Source organism: Vicia villosa, unplaced genomic scaffold (genome assembly GCF_029867415.1).
Source record: "Vicia villosa cultivar HV-30 ecotype Madison, WI unplaced genomic scaffold, Vvil1.0 ctg.003748F_1_1, whole genome shotgun sequence".
In the NCBI taxonomy this organism is placed as follows: Eukaryota; Viridiplantae; Streptophyta; class Magnoliopsida; order Fabales; family Fabaceae; genus Vicia; species Vicia villosa.
The window spans coordinates 19,492-25,988 of NW_026706288.1; positions in this window are offsets into that span (position 1 = coordinate 19,492).

The window sequence follows — 6,497 nt, forward strand, 5'->3', positions numbered from 1 at the left end:
AGTTGGTACCTACTTTGGAGGAGTTCTCAAACTTACTTGGTGTACCTATATCTAAGCATCTGCCCTTTACTGGATTGGAAAGCACTCCGAAACTCGAGACTATTGCTGCTGCACTTCACCTAAAGAGATCCGACATCGCCTCTAACTGGGACACCAAGAATGGAGTAGAAGGTCTCTCAGCCAAATTCTTATTTGGAAAAGCTCGACAATTTCTGAAGGCCATGAGCTACCATGCTTTTGAAGATGTTTTGGCTTTATTAATATATAGTTTGGTTTTGTTTCCTAATCCTGATCAATTCATTGATGTGCACGCAATCAAGATTTTTCTGACTCACAACCCCGTGCCTACGCTACTTGGAGATATTCTACATTCCCTTCACTCTCGTGTCATGAAGAAGCGAGGGACTCTTATGTGTTGCACACCCTTGCTGGCTAGGTGGTTTATTTCGCACCTTCCACGCTCCGTAGTCAGAAACGATCAAAAGATGCAATGGTCTCGAAGAATCATGTCACTTTCTCACTCAGATATCCGTTGGCATGTTATGTCTCAAGAGTACGTCACTATCATCGATCATTGTGGGAAATTCCCTAATGTGCCTCTCCTTGGCATTAGAGGAGGAATCACCTACAATCCTTCATTAGCCCTACGACAATTTGGTTATGCTCGAAGGGATGGTCCTCATCACTTGCTCATTGAAGGGGTTGTTTTCAACTATGAAGAAGATGTTCGTAATCAACGCCAAGAGTTCATACGCGCTTGGAACAAGGTGTACAGGGTGGATAGCAAAAGTTGGGGGCAAAAGAACTCCCTTCCCTCGGAACCTTATCTTAGATGGGTACGCACTCGCGCTCAACGCTTTGTCATGCCATATCCTTATGTTAGACCTGTGATTGTTGAACCTGAATGTGAAGAAAAGGTTCCTTTAGTTGTTCTCCATCCAGACATGCCCACTGATCTAGAAGAACTACAAAAATCATGGGTCCAATTGAAAGAAGAAAGGGATACTTTTGAGGCTCATTTCCGCGCCAAAGAGAAACAAGTGTTAGAACTCACAAGGCTACTTCAAGCAGAACAGAACGTCAACAACTTCATCGGATCAAAGAGGAAGCGTCCATGGGAAGCTTGAAAAAATTCTAGTTTATTGTTATTATTATTCCTAGTTGTTTACATATTTATTTTCTTAAGCCAAAATGGCAAAGAACCATAAACTAAAGTACAATTTAATTATTATTATTATTATTAACAAAGCTTTTTCTTTCTTTCTTGTTTAAAGTGAATTTAAATTTTAAGGTCCTTGAAAACATTGCATATGCATAATCATATCATTCATAAACATCGTATCACAGGTTTCATAAAATCAAATGCCTCATCTTTCCGCTGTTTATTTCAGTAAGAAAGATGGATCTCGAACAATCTGTCCAAAATCTTCAGGATCAGAATAACCAGTTCCAAAAAGTAATCTTTCACTTGGCCAAGGGGCAAGAAGAATTGAAGGCACTTCTGATCGAGAAGGAGAAGAATCAATATAAGTATCAAGGTGGTCAAGATAATCAGAGATCCAAGGCTAAGCGGTCATTTACTCCATTACATATGCCGCTGTCTCAAGCTCTGCAACAACTGCTCAATCAGAACTTGATAACTCTATTGCCTCCATATTCACTTCCTACTAATCCCACTCCTGGGTACAAGTACCATGCAAGATGTGCTTATCATTCAAACAGTCCTGGTCACGATACAGAGGATTGTGGACCGTTGAAACACAAGATCCAAGACCTCATTGATTGCAAGATCATTGACTTCAATTCACCTGAGAAACCTCATATGGCCAATACTGGGTACAATCGGAAAGGTCGCAATGAACCTAACCAATCTGTGGGGACAATTCTAATCTCTACACCAGTTCAACAACAAAGACACAAGTCAGATACACCTAAGCGCCAATTCGCAAAGATCAATATGACTCTGGCCGAAGCGTTGCAACAATTGCTGAAGAAAGGGCTAATCACTTTGAAGGATCCTCCGAGGAACCCTAGTACTTCCTCTTCTCGTTATAATCCTAATGCAAGGTGTGCGTATCACTCTGATAGTCCTGGACATGACACTAATAACTGTTGGACACTGAAGAATAAGATCCAAGACTTAATCGATGACAAGACCATTGACTGCCACTCTCTGGAAAAACCTCACACTGTGTACGACCAGAAAGATCACAATGAACATAACCAATCTATGGGGACAGTTCTGACTTCTACACTAGCTCCGCAACAAAGACGCAAGTCAGATACATCTAAACGTCAGTTTACAAAGATCAACATGTCACTGGCTCAAGCATTACAACATTTGCTGAGAGAGAACTTGATTACTTTAAGGGATCCTCCTGTAAAGCCTAACACTTCCGCCCCTAGCTACAAGCCCAATGCGAGGTGCGCATATCACTCCGATAGCCCTGGGCATGATACGAATGATTGTTGGCCATTGAAGAACAAGATTCAAGACATGATCGATGCGGGTGAAATTGAATTCTATCATCCCAAGACCCCTGTGGTGATCACTGCTCCCATGCCTAATCACAAAAAGATTGATTAATACCTAGAAGGATGAACTTTTTAGATCATCAGATTTACTTTCATTTGCAATTTCTATTCTGTTTGTTTAAACACTCCAATTATGATAGACATTATTTGTTTTAATAATCATCATCAGTGCATTGCATATGTTTGTCTTGAATAAATTATTTCGCTATCACTCTTTTTTAAATTATGTCGTTACTCTGCATATGTTTTGTGATACTCAACTCCGGCTAAGCTGTAAGCTTTTTAAGGGAGGATGACGAAAATGATACCGCAACCTCATACAGTATGCTTTTGAGCGGACTATGCTGACGATGTACAGGCATTGTTTCAATTCCTAAACAGTGGAGATATAAGGATGTTAATCCCTCGTCAACCCCTTTGAGCCTAAGAAGTAGAAGTTTTACACTAATTAAAACCCTTGATCATAACCTGGGGCAGGGTAGTCCTCAGTTAATTTGGCTGCGCATTCTATTTTAAGAGAATCATTCAGTACACCTTCCAATAAAGATTTCAAACACAAGCGTTCATCCGCACACATCAAAGAAGTGTTGGGGATGTCAATCAAAAGCCAATGATGGTTCATCAATCATTAAGCAAGGCAGTCAATATCTTTCAAAAAAAAATGGAAGAAACATATATACAAAGAAAAGCCTGCTAAGTCAAAAAAGACTTAGGCAAAAATCAATGCGTCCCGCTGACTGTAAGCTCAAAAGAGACAGTTCAGGCAAAAGTTAGGGATATCAAAAAGATGAAAAAGAAGTCAATAAATTCTTGAACAACTCAAAGTTATGACTACCAAAAGGAAGAAGTGACTGCCATCTCAAAAGTTCTCTCTGCTTGTGAACCATCATCATTATCAAAGGTGCAAATCCAAAAGTCTCTTGGAACCTGAATGCGTAAGTTGAATTAACTGAGCTTAGGACTGAAGATCATCACGAAGAGGGGTGGGTACAATCAAATTTTGAGCCTTTATCCTTTGTTTCTTAAACCGTGAACCAAGCCACGTTACAACCCTTGAAAGTCCTAACTGAAGCATGGTTAGTTCGAAAGCATACTGTCACGACAAAGGTATCCTGACTCCTTAAGGTTTACCACAAATGCCGAGTTGATATCTTGTTTTTACAAACATCACATTGTTACAAATAGCATGTTTTTACAAATATCACGCTTTTACGTCTTTTGTTTTAATGTTTTTCAAAAAAACTCAAGACAAACGTATGCATTGCATCTCATGAATTCATTATTACAAATTCTGCTACATAATTTCAAATGTTAGCAACAGAAAGAATTTGCACAGGGTACAACTAATGACTGAAAGTTATCCCGACAGACAATATTACTCCAAGAAGCAATGTCTCCTACGCATACAAAGTGCATGACACATTTTTCCCAATCAATCTGGGGCAATCAAGTCAAGATTCCGAGAATCTCTCAAAGATGCCAAAGCAATCAGGGGCATGCATCTAAATAGATATAAAGCTACTCCCCAATCTGGGGCATTATTTTGGACCTATGATTACTAGGGGCATGTCGCCCATAGTGCACCTCTCATAAAGTCCTTGCGAGGTGAATCTCTTCAAGTTCCTACTAAAGGGGCAAATCCATGAAAGTCCAGTTTAACATCTTGATCAATACTCAGTGGTGTGTCCCAATCAAATCCAGGATTGGTCGTTACTATAATACTGGGGGCAACCTTCACCCATGTCTCCCACAGAGCTGGGTTCACAAGATCATATCCCCACAGAATAATCATTAAGAAGATACCTTCAAACGCTCTCGACAAAGACATGGTTCCCCAACAGAGTTTACATCTTCAACACTTTGCTCTTCTCCAAGATGGTTTACTAATATCTTTCATCCCCAGTGCGGGTCCATCAAGTTACTGATCATCCCCAAGCAGAAATCATAAACCCCCAGCTGAGCATCTTCAAAACAAGATCAGACATCAAAATCATAGAGGCGTAGAGATTTATTTTCTCGATCAAAGACAACATAAATCATATTCACATATCATATGTCATGAACATGTTCATACACTGCATACATTACCTCATAATGAACTCATACATAACATGCAAAAGCTCTCATTTATTTTGAGGGATTCATTACATAACCCATGCATCATGACATTGCATAAAGATTAACCTTACCTTTTTCAGAATACAGGTACCGACAAATGAACGAAATCTCCATCTTTCCAAGATCTAATTCAGCTACTACGAATGGTACTGACACGATCAATGCTCGAAGATCTAATTCATTTACCACGAACGGTAATGACACGATCACTTTCAAAGTCTAATTCAGCTACTACGAACAGTACTGACACGACAAAAGATCTAATTCGGTTACTACGAACGGTACTGACACGGTCAACTCTCAGAGATCTAATTCTATCATCACGAACGGTGTAGACACGGTCACTGACATTCTCAGTCTAATTCAGCTACTACGAACGGTACTGACACGACAGAAGATCTAATTCAGATACTACGAACGGTACTGACACGATCAAATTTCAGAGGTCTAATTCTATCATCACGAACGGTGTAGACACGATCACTGACCTTCTCAGTCTAATTCAGCTACTACGAACGGTACTGACACGATCAAATTTCAGAGGTCTAATTCTATCATCACGAACGGTGTAGACACGATCACTGACCTTCTCAGTCTAATTCAGCTACTACGAACGGTACTGACACGACAGAAGATCTAATTCAGATACTACGAACGGTACTGACACGATCAACTCTCAGAGATCTAATTCTATCATCACGAACGGTGTAGACACGATCACTGACTTTCCCAGTCTAATTCAGCTACTACGAACGGTACTGACACGACAAAAGATCTAATTCAAGTATCACGAACGGTACTGACACGATCAATTCCCAAGAATCTAATTCATTTACTACGAACGGTAAATGACACGATCAACGCGCAAACAACATCTTCTCAGACTTCAACTACCAGATGGCATCCACAAGCCCATCTCCGACAAAAGTCCCTACTTCAAATAGGGCAAATTTCTTGGTATTCTTATGTTCAATCATCTTCCACCTTCAGATACCGACTGGCGCGCAAACCACTCTACATCTTCAGGTTTAAGATAATTGAACAGGGGCAGCTGTCATACCCCAAAATTTGCCCATGCTATTTTTCATACACAAAACCAAATCAAAAGACAAAGCTCCAAAACACAGTCTCCCACACAGAAGTTCTAAACTAGGGTTTGAATAATTCAGAGGAAAATCATTGGATCAAGGGCTCAAGGTGGTTCCATAGGGTCACTAACATCCCAAAGTATCTCCATATAAAGTTTCAAGTCAAACAGAGCAAATTTAGTCCCTCAAATCCTGATTAGGTCAACAGTCGACTCCCAAGGGCAAAACAGTCATTATACAGTCAAAACTCAGGATATTTGGTCAACAACATTCTCATAACCCTAAAATCATCATTTGATCAAGGGTTGATCATGACGATGCAAGGAAAGATCAGAGAAGTCAAAAGTCAAGAGTTACTATTTTGGGCATGAACTAAAAAAGTCAACCAAACTTTGAAAATTCACCAAATATTCATACTTCATCAGAAAAATTCCCACCAAAGCTCATTTTGAAGGGAATTCATTCCTCTATCCAATGGCCCAAGAATCAGAGCTCATAGGTCAACGGTTTAAGTGATATGGCTTCATACATTATAGGCCCTTTTCAAAAGTCAACAAAAAGACATGTTTTTCAAAAGGTCATAAAATGAGAATGGAAAAGAATTTTGATATGAGACCAAAGACACTGGTTAGAGGACTCTTTAAGGTTTCTAAAAAGTCCTAGAAATTTTCCATACCTCAAAAATTGAGAGAAATAGGCCTTGTCAAAAGTTGGACTATTTTGGAGGGAAGAATGTGAAAGAGTTTTGAATTTTTT